The 15,954-nt window shown below is 40.3% G+C and overlaps 1 pseudogene; it reads right to left on the bottom strand.

Annotated features, from left to right (window-relative positions):
* Window positions 1-1,483: 1,483 nt before the first annotated feature.
* LOC132002469 (V-type proton ATPase subunit E 1-like) lies at window positions 1,484-2,106 on the bottom strand (annotated as a pseudogene).
* Between the last annotated feature and the right edge of the window lie 13,848 nt (window positions 2,107-15,954).

Genomic DNA, 15,954 nt, shown 5'->3' with positions numbered 1-15,954 from the left:
CGCCTAGGCCCAAATAACAGAAGCTACCAAGGCTATAATGAATGCTTGCCTCCTGCTTAGTAAATCAAAAAAAGCAGAGACTTACAGGGGCTTAAGTTACTCACTCTGGTCCTTGTGCTCTCCAAGCAATTGAAATTTCCTAGAGGCCAAGCTGGAAGTTCCAGGCAAGGCTTTTATAGGGGCTTATGCTTGAGCACAAAGGAGACAGCACAAAGGAAAAAGTCCTTCCTGCTGGCTCTCCAGACAAAGGCAAGGGAAAATTTTTACAGAGACTGAGGTGGGAAGGAGGGATGCCTAAGCATGTAGGGGCAGGGAGGTACAGGAAGTTGGGCACACAGTTTCAGCGGACAGAACAGGACAGAACACGTTTCATCAATGTCTCATTAGTATGTTAAATCCCCACCCCTGGGTGTGATTTTTAGTATTATAATGAGGGAACAAGTCAGTGAAACGCCAGCCCTGGAGTCTGCCTTGGTGCAGACTGGTTTGGTTTGGTCTTTACCAGTCTTTGTAGTGGAGTCCCTCATTTGGTAAGCATCCCCCTTTAAGTTTTACTTAAAACTCTCTAAAATATCTGGAGCTAGAGAATAGGGAGAAGACTAGGTAAGTCATACAACCATTGTCAGAACCCCTCTACCTCCGGCTCAAAAGTTGTATTGTTGGGTCCCCAATGTTGGGTCCCCCAATAATGGGTCTGTGATTAAAGGAGCGAGAATGATACAAAGCGAAGGTCAAGCAAAGCTTTATTTCGTGCCAAGTATCAAGAATCAAACCGAACATTCGGGGCTGCACCTCTTACAGAGAGGGCGACCTCTGTCTGCTTCACAGACTAGTTTTTAAGGGCAAAGGCCATGTAGTTGGGCCTGGCCACGCACAGGTGGCCAACGAAATTGTAACACACAGAGAAAGCTGCATAGTCGTGTTAGGTCACACATAAGTGACCAATTGAATTACAATTTACCCTAGTAGATATTTTAAGCAGCCTATCACCTTGATCAGAATTGGCACCCAAAAGGTGCCCAAAGGGCGGGGCCCAAGCTCCTTGGTAACTAGGGAGACAGTATGCACCACCGCACTGATGGGATGTCTCCACCTGGCCTGACCCACCCTTGTATTTGGGCTTTGTTCCCTGGAACTTGTTTTCAAGTAAGTCCCCTGGAGGAAGGGGGGACAGGGACAGTTTAAATTTTACTGCAAAAACAAAAAAATGACTATTTAATCCAAGATGGAATCCTGTGGCTAAATAGGCCCTTACAGTATTACTTCTAGAACTGGAGGCTTGTTCCTGTTTGTTCAAGTGCATTTTCTCCCTATGTTAATGGTTAGGACAAAGGCAATAGCTACAGAAGAGGTATTCCACTGGTAAATATAGAACTATATCAGAACAAAGAGGGGGGTGACATAGAAAATTTTGTCTTTCCAAATATCAGTTGCTTTCGTAATATAGTCATATGCAGTGAAGAAAACTCTACCTCCCACAGGCTTAATCCAAAAACTTTCTGTTGCTATTCATACCAAACAAGGCTCACCATTCTTCTGGCATCATTCCTGAACTAAGAGATCCAGCTGGCATTTTAGGGTATTGGAAAACTTCATTTTGTGACCTCCATTATAGATTTCAACACTGCTGGCTATTGGCTCAGACAGGTGGGCCTCCTGATCAATTCAGACTTCAGCAGTTTTGTCTTAAGGGAACATTCTTTTGCACCTCATCCTTTACTAGAAGGAAGTCCTGATTCCTGCAATGAACAGTCATTGGAAGCTATAGTAAGAGGGCAGTACTTCCCGCACTCAGTGCCTGGTTGTACCTTCACCACCTTGTTGCTTCTCGTAGGTCGTAATAAGGTCATTTCTGGCTCAGAAGACTTTTAAACGTGCTTGCTTCAAGTTGGGCATTTAAATTTCCTTCTGCTGCACAATCTGCATTTTTTTCCTTTCATGATATTCTGTTACAGTCAGTCTTTTTGTTTGCACAAGAGAACCTTTCAAATGTTTTGCATTTTCTTGGCCTTTGTCACTTTTCCTTCTGCTTTCCCATTGTTTTCTTGTTCAGTGAAAGCTATCATGCCTAATCTGCTATTGTGTGTCCACATTGCTGAGGGCCATGCAAAGCCTGAGAGTTGGCTCAAGCTAATCTTTGGTGGGAAAAGATTTAGCAAAAAAAGAAATTTAGCAAAATTCTTGGCATCTTTGTTTAAAGCCCCAGATCCTGGGGCGCCTGGGTGGCTCAGTTGGTTATGTGTCCTACTCTTGATTTCGAACTGGGGTCATGATCTCAGGGTCATGGGATTAAGCCCAGCAACCAGCTCCGAGCTCAGCAGGAAGTCTGCTTGAGGATTCATCCTCTCTGTCTCCCCTGCTCCAACCCCCTCCACTCTCTCTATTTTTAGAATTTTATTTTATTTTATTTATAAATAAATAAAACTTTAAAAAGACAAATAAAATAAAACCTCAGGTTCTTGCTTGGCAGTTTTTGAGTTTTTCTAATGCTAATTTATGTGCTTAATTTTAATGGCTTTTATACTTTTGTTAAAAAATTTTTAGCTTATTTTGAAATATTAGATTTTACAGTTTCCCAATTTGTTGGCATGTCCTCCTGAAGTGTTTTCATCATAGTGTGTGGGGATTTTATCCTGCCCCTTATTCCTTTTCTTCTTACAATAATTTTGCATGAAATCTGGCTGCAATTCTTTTTTACTGCTTATTTTGAACATGAAGTAAGTTTTCCCACACTTTTTAAATGGGGGAGGTCCAAAAAGATAGATTTTCCTTTATTCCAGGAATCTTTCTGTTGTTTTTGCAAAGCAACAAGAAAGGAAAAAAAAAAAAAAGAAGAGGAAGAAATAGATCTCTTTCAGAGATCTACCTCTCATTGCCCCCCCCCCCTTTAAGGAAAACAATGGATCACTTAACAAAGGAGAATTACTTTAAAACAGGGACTATCACAATGAGTAGCTGAGAAAGCAGTGGAATTTTAATAAAATGTATGTATGGAGTTTAATAATCTGAAGTAGAGATGACTAATTCTTCTCTAGATTTATACCCATAACCCTGAAAAAAAATGGCCTTGTCTAAATAACCCAACCTTTTGTCTAAATAACCTAACACACATTAGAGCAAATTGATGCAAAAACTTAAGAACTAAACCAGAAGCAGTCCCACCACTTCTCAGGGTATTTTTAACCCTTCAGTCATTGTTTTTTTTCTTTCTTTCATCCCTTCCCTTCACCCATTTGCTTAAAAATGAATTCTCTAGGCCACCTTTTCCACTGTTTTCTCTTAAGTAATCTCACTACTAGATAATCCGTTATTTTCGCCAAGTTCTCTATGAAGCTAAATTTTGTGGAGAACTGATTTAAAAGTCCCTAGAGTTTGTTTAAAAAATGCATTGTAGGGGCGCCTGGGTGGCTCAGTGTGTTAAGCGGCTGCCTTCAGCTCAGGTCATGATCTCAGGGTCCTGGGATCGAGCCCCGCATCGGGCACTCTGCTCAGCGGGGAGCCTGCTTCCCTTCCTCTCTCTCTGCCTGCCTCTCTGCCTACTTATGCTCTCTATCTGTCAAATAAATAAATAAAATCTTTAAAAAAAATGCATTGTATAATATTATCTATTGGTTAGGTAATGACTCCAAATCAACATATAGTTCATTTAATCTTCTGTTCAATTTCATGTTGGGTTGTAGTATTTATCCTTATACAGATTTGGCAGTTCTTCTGATTGTGTAACAAACTCACTTGTCTTATGACTATTTTCTCCTGTAGGGGAGTGCTAGGTTTTCTGTGTTATGTCCTAATAGGGTTTCCTTGTTGCCATGGGCTAAGGTCAGAGTGCTGTAGATTTTGAAGTAGGATCTCTTCTTGGAGGGAGAAGTCCTTTCCACCATCGGCCACATGGAAGACTGAAGAGGCTAAGCTGTTGGGAGGCTAGAGCAGGGGCTTACAGTCAGGCTTCTGGGGCCCTTGCTTCCCTGCCCAAAGATGGCTCAATTTCTGTGAGAAGGAACTATGTAGACAGTGAAGTAGTTCTATCTTACTTCATACATCTCATGCTCAGTTTACTCCTTTGAAGACTGGTGGGTGCCTTGATGGTTGTTTTAGTATCTGGGCAGCCAGGTGTCAGAACTGTAGTGAGCTTTAAGAAATGTCCTCAAGATGGAATGATGAAACACTGTCCAGGTGGGGAGACACCTGGACAGTGGAACACCTGGAACACCTGGACACCTGTCCACTGTGGAAGGCTGTGGACTCTCGGGAGCCATCATTTTTCAAATCTGCTGGAGCACTGCCAAGAAAATAGGGGCACCTGGGTGGCTCAGTTGTTAAGCGCCTGCCTTCAGCTCAGGTCATGATCCCAGGGTTCTGGGATCAAGCCCCACATCAGGCTCCCTGCTCCACAGGAAACCTGCTTCTCCCTCTCCCACTCCCCCTGCTTGTGCTCCCTCTCTCACTCTCTCTCTGTCAAATAAATAAATAAACTCTTAAAAAAAGAAAAAAAAAAAAGAAAGAAAGAAAAGAAAGGAGAAAATAAATATTAAAGTTTGTGACCTAGAGTTTTAAGTTTTAAGGAACAGGTAAAGGTGCCAGAAGATCTGATTCAATACTGAGGCCCAGGATGGGGAGTGCATGTGGGTCAACCCCTTTCATGAGCCTCCACACATACAGCAGAGGCTGGCAGGTGCTTCAAGAGGCTTTCCTCTGAAGTATCTTTCCAGAACATAAAACTATTTCATCAACTTTTTTCATTCTTTTCGGTGGCTCCAATATACCTTTATTTCCATCAGATGATCCCATCTTTCATTTCACAGAGAAAAAAGAAGTCATCTGATGGAAGTTTCTCCAGTTCTTCATACAACATCTTCCAAATATGCTGTATCCACCTTATTTCCTTTTCTTGGCTTTTCTGATGGAAGAGATACCCCACCTCTTGTCTTAGGATAATTTCTTCACCTGGCTTCTGGATTAAATGCCTTTCTGTCTTGTCAAGGAATATACTCATTTATTTAATAAATACTTAACTGAGCATCTACTTTTTAACAAACACCATGCTCCATCCATTCTCTCTTTTGTAGAGTCAGCTGGTCTCACACTATTGCCTCTTTGCCAATAGCCTTTAGCCATGCTCAATGCTCTCCCAGTGAAAAACCAACCAGGCCAAAAAAAGTCTTTCACCGTAACTCCTTCCTTAGCTACTAGCTTGTTGTTCTCCTCTACACAGCCAAACATCTCTAAAACATTGTCTGTACTCGGTGTTTTCATGTCTGCCTATCTTATTCAGTCTGCAACACACAGATTTCTAGCTACTGCTCTCATGGCTCCCAGTGAAAGTGCTTTCATTGTGGTCACCAATAACCAGCTTGTGGCTGAGATGCATGGAACCACTTCAGTTCTCACTTTGATCTATAGGCAGCATTTAAACATGTGGACCACTTCTTTCACGAGGTTTCTATAATACCACATTCTCCCTAGTGTCTGGTTCATCCTTCTCCGTCTTTTTGCAGGCTACATTTTGGTCTGTATTTCTCTTAAATGTTGATGTTCCTCAGGGTTTCCTGGGCAATCTTTCCTTTGTCAGCACGTTATGGTTGATGTGATCAGCTTCTAAGACTGTAATTATCATCCATATCATGTAGGAAAGATACTTGCCATTGTGTTGACATGAAGATGTGAGACTCTCAAAGACTGTTTTGTTTAAATAGGTCTATAAGGAGAAGGCCAAAATAAATGGCCTGATTAGCAATCTATCTCATACCAGTGGAGTGACAAAAGAAAGTTCCTAGGTTTATAGTAGGACCTTAGTCATCCCAGTGCTGGGTATATTTTACAATGTAGATGTGTAGAGGCAATTTTCACAATGAATTTTCACGCAGAACTGATGTAGTGCAAAAATACAGTACCATAACAAAATGGAAAACAAAACTTTACGGTATCTATTGCCTTGAGTTAATGTTCCATTCCAAAGAAGATGATGACGATAATCCTTTTATAATTAAAAAGTAGACTATCACGAAAGAGGTTCTTTTTGTCCTTCTCAGTGAACTGTCCAGTGACTAATATTTATAAGGGACAGAACCTGTATATGCAAATTGAACGTGACCTTCTTCCCACCTGGCTCATGCTACATATTCTTTGTGGGTTTACGATATGTGATTTATCAGTATTATTAAATCTTCTCCTTTACCTTAACACCTGTGTTATTCTCTACTTACTTATCTAGATACATTGTCTGCCTTTATCTCCTTTGCTTTATGCCCTGGAATATTGTCCTTTGAAAAATGTATCACCTGTGCTCTTTTGGCTTTTCCAGTGGGAGATACACCAGCAGGAGATGTAACACAGGAGGACAGCAAGGTCGGGGTGTTTCTTCGCTGCTCCTGTCCTGCTCTGTGTTGTATCTTTGGCAGTATCTGTGTCCCTCTCCCGTGAAAGGTTCTGCTGGGCCGTGCCTCCCATGAAGTTCCATTAACAATTTTTTACTCTTGATTTTTTGGTTCTAGGTGTCATAACAGTTTCCCATTGTTGCAAGTCTCTCAAATCCCTCGATACTGTGTTTTTTTTCCATCATATCTTCCCATACCTTTGCAATCCTGCCACTGAAGTTTTTTTAAAAGATTTTATTCGTTTTTTTTGACAGAGTCACAGTGAGAGAGGGAACATACACGGGGGAGTGGGAGAGGGAGAAGAGGTTTCCCGTGGAGCAGGGAGCCTGATGTGGGGCTTGATCCTAGGACCCTGGGATCATGACCTGAGCTGAAGGCAGACGCCCAACAACTGAGCCACCCAGGCACCCCTGATTCAAGTGTTAACTTGAACTCATTTAGGATGATTTTTTTTTTCTTTCCAAGAACCTGACTGAAAGGACAATGTTGTAAAATTAGCCCAGTGCCTTGCACTCTCAAAAGCACTTGTGTCAACAATTCTCTCTTTCTATTTAGGATTCTCATTGAATAATGTGATGTGGGGTCCTAAGATTTCACTTATACTTCATTTAAGGCTGAAAGCTTATATTTCTACTTCTGTATTTTTACTATGTACTAAAGACTCACAGACTTATACATTTAGTCCATAAATGTCTCCTAAGATTCAGAACTATATGTTCAACTCTTCTGATTCGTCTGCTCTGATATCCCACAGTTACATAAAATTCCAAATGCTCGATTCCATTGTATCTCCTTACATGTCCTTTGAACAACTTCTCAGCCTGTTCCTGTCTGTGTTAAGTTAGGGGTGCAGGAACCTCTTTACAATTTGAACAGTCACGGTCCCTATGAGTCTAGCCTGGCAGTACTTTTGCTAATACAATTCCCTTAAGAACTCTGGGGGCTTTCTATATTTGAGATCAAAGCCCACTCTATGCTCTAGAAGTCAAGCCACAATTGTTTTCAAAACAGTTTTCTCCTTTGAGACTGATTTATTGCTACTTTGGTATCAGGCTTCTGTGAGACTTATCTTTGTGCTTTCAAAATGCCATTTGGTTTAGCTGAGAAAGAAAGCACCAATTTAAATTCCTTAGAAGCCTTAAAAAAGTGTCCTAGGGCCAAACCTTTGATTTGACCTTTATCCTTTATCCTTAGGCCATATCTTAATTTGAGAACCTTATTTGCTTAAGAAACTGTAAATAAGAGATAGTTTATATTCCAGACTGGCAGGTTCTAGCCTCTCAGTAGATCTATTTAAGACGTGACCCAAATAATTTCACTGCCAAAACAAGTCTTTTTTTTTTTTTTAATATTTTATTGTTTTTATTTATTTGACACAGAGAGAGAGAGAGATCACAAGTAGGCAGAGAGGCAGGTAGAGAGAGCGGGGGTAGCAGGCTTCCTGCTGAGCAGAGAGCCCCATGCAGGGCTGGATCCCAGGACCCTGAGATCATGACATAAGCCTAAGGCAGAGGCTTAACCCACTGAGCCACTCAGGCCCCCCCTTCCTGCCAAAATAAGTCTTATGACCACACCTAAATTTAAGTGGGGGCAGAGAAGAGCTATCTTCCCAGGTGTCAGGATGCAGAGAGAATCAGATATTGGTAAATGGTAATGATACTCACTGCATAGTAAGATAAACATCACAAAAAAGTCACAAAGAAAATACTAAAGGCTCTTAGAGCAGGAGGTAATCACAATTAGGGTATCACATGATGTAAAAGGCAATTCTGTTTTTCTGTCCAGGAGGGAAAGTTAATTGCTTCACTTTCTTTTACCATTAGGAAATGGTCTGCCGGGGTTCCAAATTCAGTCCAAGCTCCCAAGCAGGTTGAGTTGGTAGAACCAACTCACAAGATGTCCATGCTCTCCTTGTTCCACAGATAAGCCTAGATAACACCCACATCAGTGTAAATAATCCAGAGAATGATCCAAGACTGGTAGAAGAGACTCTTCACAACTAATCCTAGAGAAGAGGCCACAGCAAAAATGGGATATATCTCCTTAAAAAAAGAAGAAAAAAAAAAGCCAGTATTACTAAACCCACATGATTGTCCTGAGGATCATTTGTAGAGAGTAAGTACTCAACAAATGGTGGCTATTATTAATTCATTTTTAGATCCATACATAAAAATTTGAAAAAATGGCTGCTTCCAGAAAGAAAATGGGTTGCTGGGGAAAGGAGTAGAAGGAAGGCTTGTATTTTGCTGTATTGATTTATTTATTTTTTGGTAATCTTATTATTATTTTTTATAACCTTATTTTTTTTTTAAGAGAGAGAGTGAGCTGGAGGTGGGGCAGGAGAGAATCTTCAAGCAGACTCCCTGCTGAGCGTAGAGCCCCACACAAGATTTGATCTCAGGACCCTGAGATCATTACCTGAGCCGAAATCAAGGGTTGGATGCTTAACCAACTGAGCCATTCAGGCACCCCTCTTTTTTTTAACTTCTAGAATTTTCTACCATCTACATATGTCATCTATTCCAAACAATAATGGGTGTTAAAAATACTACTTGTACAGGGACACCTGGGTGGCTCAGTGGGTTGAGCCTCTGCCTTCGGCTCAGGTCATGATCCCAGGGTCCTGGGATCAAGCCCCGCACTGGGCTCTCTGCTCAGTGGGGAGCTTTCTTCCTCCGCTCCCCCCACCTGCCTCTCTGCCTACTTGTGATCTCTGTCTGTCAAATAAATAAATAAAATCTTAAAAAAAAAATACTACTTATATATTTATTCCTTTTAATCCCTATTATATTAGAAGCTTGAAAGTTGCATCTTAAAATCATCAAGGAATATATGAAACAGTTCATCCATGAGAGACTTAAAATAGATTCCTTCTTAAGATTCTTAGGGCCCATTAGAAATAGTAAGTAAACAAGAAGTTTTCTTATAGGGAGACAGTTTTTTTGTGGTATCAATATAGTTTTGGTGGCAAAAACTCCACTAAGTTCAAGAGAAAATAGTCAATAATACCAATGTAAATCTACACAATTTTGAGCATAAATGTGAAATTTCATTCAGTGATAAAGGAGTGTTTAGTGGGGAAGATATCTAATCTTGCTACACTAATATCTTCACTCAAATATACAGTACTTCCCAACGTATGGCTGATTTCATATGCTTTATTGAGATGGAGCTCTTTGACTTGAGGGCATGCATAAAATAAATGTTCATTTTAATCCTGCTTCCTTTCACCTCTCAAATTGGTTTTATGACAACAGAGTTTTTTAGATCACTTGAGGCACTTCTGAATTATACAGTCAGACAAAAATAGGTATAGTAAAATTATCTCAGCCTTATGGTAGAAGAAAAATCTGTTTCCTCTGTAGAAATTTTTAACTTCTGAAACTGATTCTGTTCTTTGGCATTTGAGAGAGCTGTAAATCCATTCATTTGCCAGACATTTATTAATCACCTTCTGTTTGCAAAGCACTGTGCATTTGGTTAGCAATCAGTTGCTATTCATTCCACTCATTTTCTATCACATTACTTTCATTGCCCACTTACTTTGTGCTTTAATTTCCTAATTTTTAGAAAAACAGCACTTTTATAATTCTTGTCATCCATTTATCTGTCAAGAGCATTAATGAGTAATGCCTATATTTGGGGTGTGGTCTGGTGTAAATGAATAGTTAATTTTTGTAAAGACATCTTAAACAATGTCAAAAGGCAGGTGTAATTTCTTTGAATATTCCATGAATGTTTGAAAAAAAAAATCTGTATTCTCTCTTTTTGTTATGTTCAAAAAAGATAAATGATAAACTGGGAAAAACATACAAGATATATTTTGGACAAAATGTTACTATCCCTAATACCTTAATACAGGACAATTCTATAAGTTGAACCCTGGTTAAAAAAAAAGGCAAAAGATATGAACACCAAATCCTTCAGGGAGAAATACAGATGATTGATCAATAGACATGAAGAGACTATTATTTGTTATTCCCTTCTATTGTTTTCCCATTTTTTATTTTCCCAATTTCTAAACTTAACTCTATTACTTTCTCCCTTTATATTTCTTTGGGCTTCTCTATGACATTTTTTCCTATTTTTTTAAGTTGAGTTTTTGTTTATTTATGTTCATTCATTGTTTTTTTTTTTTTTTTTTAAGATTTTATTTGTCAGAGAGAGAGAGAAGTTAACACAAGCAGTGGGGAGTGGCAGGTGGTGGGAGAAGTGGGCTCCTGGCTGAGCTAGGAGCCCAATGCAGGACTCAATCCTAGGACTCTGGGATCATGACCTGAGCCGAAGGCAGTTGCTTAACAGACTGAGCCAATAAAAAAAAAAAATCCCCAATAAAATTTTTTTCAAAATTTTTGATTTTATTATTTATTTTAATCACTATATTTACCTATATTTGACAAGTTTTGACATCAAATTACTTTTATCATTTAATTCCATGTATTAAGGGGTGCCTGGCTGGCTTAGTACGTTTAGGGTCTGCCTTTGGCTTAGGTCATATTCTCAGGGTCCTAGGATTGAACCCCATGGACTGGTCTGGCTCCCTGGTCAGCAGGAGTCTGCTTCTCCCTTTTCCTCTGCACCTGTCCCCATTTGTCCTCTCTTTCTCAAATAAATAAAATCTTTAAAAAAATAATTCCATGTATTAAAATTTTCTTTTTAATCAGGAATATTGAATATTATATTTTTACTCTCCAGATGTAGTGATTTTTAGATCTATGTTTTTGGTTTTAATTTACCTTGAATAATCAGACAACATCTATATGATGTCAATTCTTTGGAATTTATGGGTTTCTTGTATGACACAGTGCATTGTCAATTTTTGTTTCTTCCACAGGTATTGTATAAAAATTTTGCATTTTCTATTAAGCAAATTTATAGATTTGATTATACTTAGTTTACTTAATCTCACTGTATCTGAGAATGATTTTTTTTTTTTTTAAGATTTTACTTATTTGACAGACAGAGATCACAAGTAGGCAGAGAGGCAGGCAGAGAGAGAGGGGGAAGCAGGGTCGCTGCTGAGCAGAGAGCCTGATGCGGAGCTTGATCCCAGGATCATGACCTGAGTCAAAAGCAGAGGCTTTAACCCACTGAGCCATCCAGGCATCCCTGAGAATGATTTGTTAAAATCACCATAAAAAAATGTTGATGTATTTATTTTTCCTGTCGCTCTCTTAGTTGTTTTATATATTTGAAAGCAATTTCCTTAGTGCATATGTGTTTAAAAAATAATATCTTAGTGCTTTCCCTGGAAAGTCTTTCTTTGTGACCTCCCCTTCATAAGCGTCAATTTCTATTTAATTGGATATTGAAACCACTACTCGGGCTTTCTTTCCATTCATTTGTGCCTGATACATTTTTTTCTATTTACTGTACAGTTTCTGTATGGTTGTGTTTTTGAAGTGATTCTGTAAGCAGCAGGTTCCTGGATCTTTAAGTTGTTATCTTTTGGTGGGTTAAACTAATAATTGCCATTTATTATAGTTACTATTTGGAGTTATTTTAGCCATACTATTTTAAGTTTTCTATTATCATACTCTAATTTTGTTTTCTTTTTTTCTCTTTCTTATTCCCTATTCTTTTCACTGGATGGATATATTAAAAAAAAAAAGTTATACATTTGTATTTTGGTTTCCCAGTAGGTACCTCTTATTTATTTCTTCTTCATCTCCATTTCCCAAGGTTGGGAAAACTTTTTTAAGTTTCTAGAGCAGGAGAAAATGATACGGTGCACATACTCTAAATCGTTTGCCTTTGCCAGGTCCTTAGCTTTTGGGACCTCAAGGCTAAGAATGGACTCTTTTGTTATCTGTATTTTGCTGTGTCATCCTTCCCCTGGAGCAGAGAAGATGCACTGCCTTGGCTGCCTGGGCTGAGGGAAGGTCCCAGGGAACCAAGGAACAATGGAGGAAAAACCGGATTATTATCTCAAAATCTTATTCAGTCACAAACACTTGTGCTTTCCTTGCCACCTCCACTCAGAGCTCCATTACAGTTGTTGGGAGGCATCCCGTTATTTTCTAGTACTTCATAGTTAGCTAGTAGATATATTTAGTATGTTTATGAAATAAGCTGATTATATCATTTGGTATATCCCTTCTGTGATATTAAAACTCTCTTTATAATCTTTGGTCTCTTCAATTTGAATTTGCTATTTTTAATTCATTCATTCAGTCAACATTTATTAAGCACCTATTACATGTCAGCTACCTCGCTGGAGGAAAGTATGGAACAGCAACAACAACAACAAAAGTAATCCTTCTCTCAAAATGCCCTCTTTGTAGTGGGGGGCACACAGACAAATCACCAGGTAGTTACAGAGAATGCCTTAAGTGCTATAATCTTAAAAAGCGCAAAGAAGAGAGGGTCACTAACTGGGGAGATGAGCAACAGCTTCACAGAAGAGTGAGTTTTGAGTTGGGTCTTGAACGATGATGAATGGGTATTCAAGTAAGTAAGGACCGGTGGGGGAAGGGGAATTTCAGAGTTGGGGGGGTGATAGGAAGAAGAGCAACTGGGAGAGGAAAGTGCCTACGAAGGCCCAGAGAGTGAGCAGCCATGTGGTTGTGGATGGAGACGCTGTCTGGGTAGAGGGAAGACAGGAGCCACAGATACAAAACTAGAAAGATTTGTGTTTTGAGCTTCAAAAAAATGTATCTTCATTTAGAGATTTTTTAAAAAAAGATTTTATTTTTTTATTAACATGACAGAGAGAGGGAGATCACAAGTAGTCAGAGAGGCAGGCAGAGAGAGAGGGGGAAGCAGCCTCCCCGCTGAGCAGAGAGCCTGACGTGGGACTCGATCTCAGGACCCTGAGATCATGACCTGAGCCGAAGGCAGAGGCTTAACCCACTGAGCCACTCAGGTGCCCCTCATTTAGAGATTTTTAAGCAGAGAAGAAAAGTAGATGTTGGACGGGGATGCTGAATGGAAGAGGGAGAAAGAGAGAGTCAGAGAAATAAAGACAAGGGCTTAGCATCAAGGAGACAAGCTAAGACATTGCAACAAACCTTTCCAGGCTTACACCACCACACCAGCTCAGGCCCTTACAATTCTCTTGTGGTATACATTTTTAAACTAGGGTTTGACCAGGTCTTACCACTTCTAATTAACTGTGACACCACTGATTTAGATTGGGATGTTAAAAGAGCACTATTTTTTTGGTTTAATATAAGATGTCACTTTTGGGTATCACAGGCAGTGGTGCCTATAAGACTATTCAAGAGAGATTTCTTGCAGATTATTGGAAATATTTTTCTGAACATATTCTTTCACCCTTTATTGGGGATGGGGTGGGATTGAGAATGGAAGGGTTGGGGGTCAGAGGTTGATTTGTCCCTCCACCATTTAGTAAACATCATAGACTTGCGTATTCTTTGTAATTCCTACCGAACATTTTAAAATCATGTCTTGTCTTCTTATCGTTTTAAAAATTCAGTGATCAAATATATAATGGAGTACTTTTCATGTGCGTGCAATTCTGTAAGGTCCTACAGGTGTTACAATAGTGGTAAGAATAACTTACCATCTAGTTCCTGCATGTAATAAATCCAAATATATAAATGATAATAAAATAAGTTATATAAATATACTATAGTATAATAATTTTATTGAACAGGATAAGATTAACAATAGGGTAGCAAACAACTCCATAATCCCAGTGATTTAACAGAACCAGAAAGTTTATTTTTCACTCATAAGCAGTGTGCTGTGGGCCCAGGAGATTCTTCAGGACAGCTGTCCTTGCATTGGCTCAGCTTTCTGAGCTTTGATTACAAGCAACCTCTTTATGGACACGTTTCCGTGATGACCACGGGAGGGGAACAGTGGGCTGGAGTGACAACTACTGGCAATTTAACGCTTCTGCTTAAGATGTGACCCAAGTTACTTCACTGCCCAAACAAGTCTTATGACCCATGCCTAAATTTAAGGGGGCAGAGAAGAGCTATCTTCCCGGTGTCAGGATGCAGAGATCAGAGATTGGTAGACAATAATAACACTCACTGCATAGTAAGATAAACATGGCAAAAATGTTACAAAGAAAAGGCTAAGGCTTTTAGAACAGGAGGCAATGGCAGGATGTCACAAGATAAAAGACAATTCTGTTTTTCTGTCAATGAGTGAAAGTTTATTGCTTCATTTTCTTTAACCAGTAGGAAATAGTCTGCTGGGCTCCAAATTCAGTCCTAGCTCCCAAGCTTGTTGACTTGGTAGAACCCACAAAATTTTCAAGCTCTCCCCAGTTCTTTGTTCTTTTCTCCCCCTCTTTTTGGTTCCGGCATATGTGGCCTAGAGAAATGGCCTAGGGAATTTGTAGAAGAAAGTTACTGGTAAGGTTCTAGAAGGTTTCAGTCTACATTCTGAGAACTTGTCACTGCTTCTTGAAGACATTTTGCACAAAGGTAGGTGGAGTAGTTATAAACCAAATGACTAAACCTAAACAATTAATAAGGTCTCTTGGAACCTAGCTGCTTTTTTACAAGAGAACCATCAGGGTCTACCCAGAAATTCAGTATAGGAATACTTAAGGGCAACTGATCATAATCATCTTACATAAATAGGATAAAAAAAAAAAACAAAAAAAAAACTCCAGGACTTTACAGAAAGTGAGCATGCCATAGTAAACTAAAAACAGTGAGAAACCTTTGGGGTTTGGGTTTTCATTCTCCCTGTAGGTACTTTAGGGAAAATTGGGAACTTGCAGTGTGTTTCCCATTTATTTTGTTTACTTATCGAATTCTTCATTATAATTCAGTAAGAGCAAAAAGAACGAGAATCTAATTTGCTAAAATGAAAAAAAAAAACCTTCTTTCTTCACTTTAAAGTTAGAATGATCGAATTATCCTTAAAATGTCTTCTTGTACCTCGGAAATATATAAAAGGTGAGAAATCTCTACACTGCCTCTGAACTGGGTGCAAAAAATGGATAAAACAGAATTCTTTTGGGTAGTATCTGGAAATAAGATTCAGAAATTGTCAGGCAAGTCTTCAGAAAGAACTGAAACCATGCAAATGCTGTTCGTAAAAAAGAAGTCCCCACGCCCAGCGGAGAGGGGTCCCCTCTCCAGGGGGCAGCAGAGACGCGCGAGGGGCCGGGGACGTCGGCGACCCGGGAGAGGCAGTGTAGATGCAGGCAGTGCCCGCGCCAGCAACAGGACTGCTGCCCCAGGGGCGGCTTGGAGGGGCGGGCTGGGACAGGGGCCGGGGGAAGAGGCGGAGAGGCGACTTCACAGAAAAGCTTTTAGAGGCGACGCTCTCCGCCCGCCCGGCGGGAGGCGGGGTAGCAGCCCGATTAAAGTAGCAGCCTGGAAGGAAGGAAGGCGCGAGGGAGGGACGGGAACAGTTGGGAGGAGGAGCAGCGAGCCGGGCCGCGGCGACAGCTAGGGGGAGCGGCCCAGCGTGGCCACGTTTTGGTATTGTTGTTTTCCAGCGGAACAGTGCTCGCAGGCCCTTTCCGTAGGGCTGATCGCGCCGAAGCCCGGCGGCCCCGACCTTCCAGGTGACAGCCGGTCACCCTGGTAGGAGTCAGCTCCGCCCCAAGTCACCCCGCCCGCCCACAGCCCATTCCCCGCCTAGCCTC

Source organism: Mustela nigripes, chromosome 15 (genome assembly GCF_022355385.1).
Source record: "Mustela nigripes isolate SB6536 chromosome 15, MUSNIG.SB6536, whole genome shotgun sequence".
Lineage (NCBI taxonomy): Eukaryota > Metazoa > Chordata > Mammalia > Carnivora > Mustelidae > Mustela > Mustela nigripes.
This window is presented reverse-complemented; position numbering and strand designations above follow the sequence as displayed.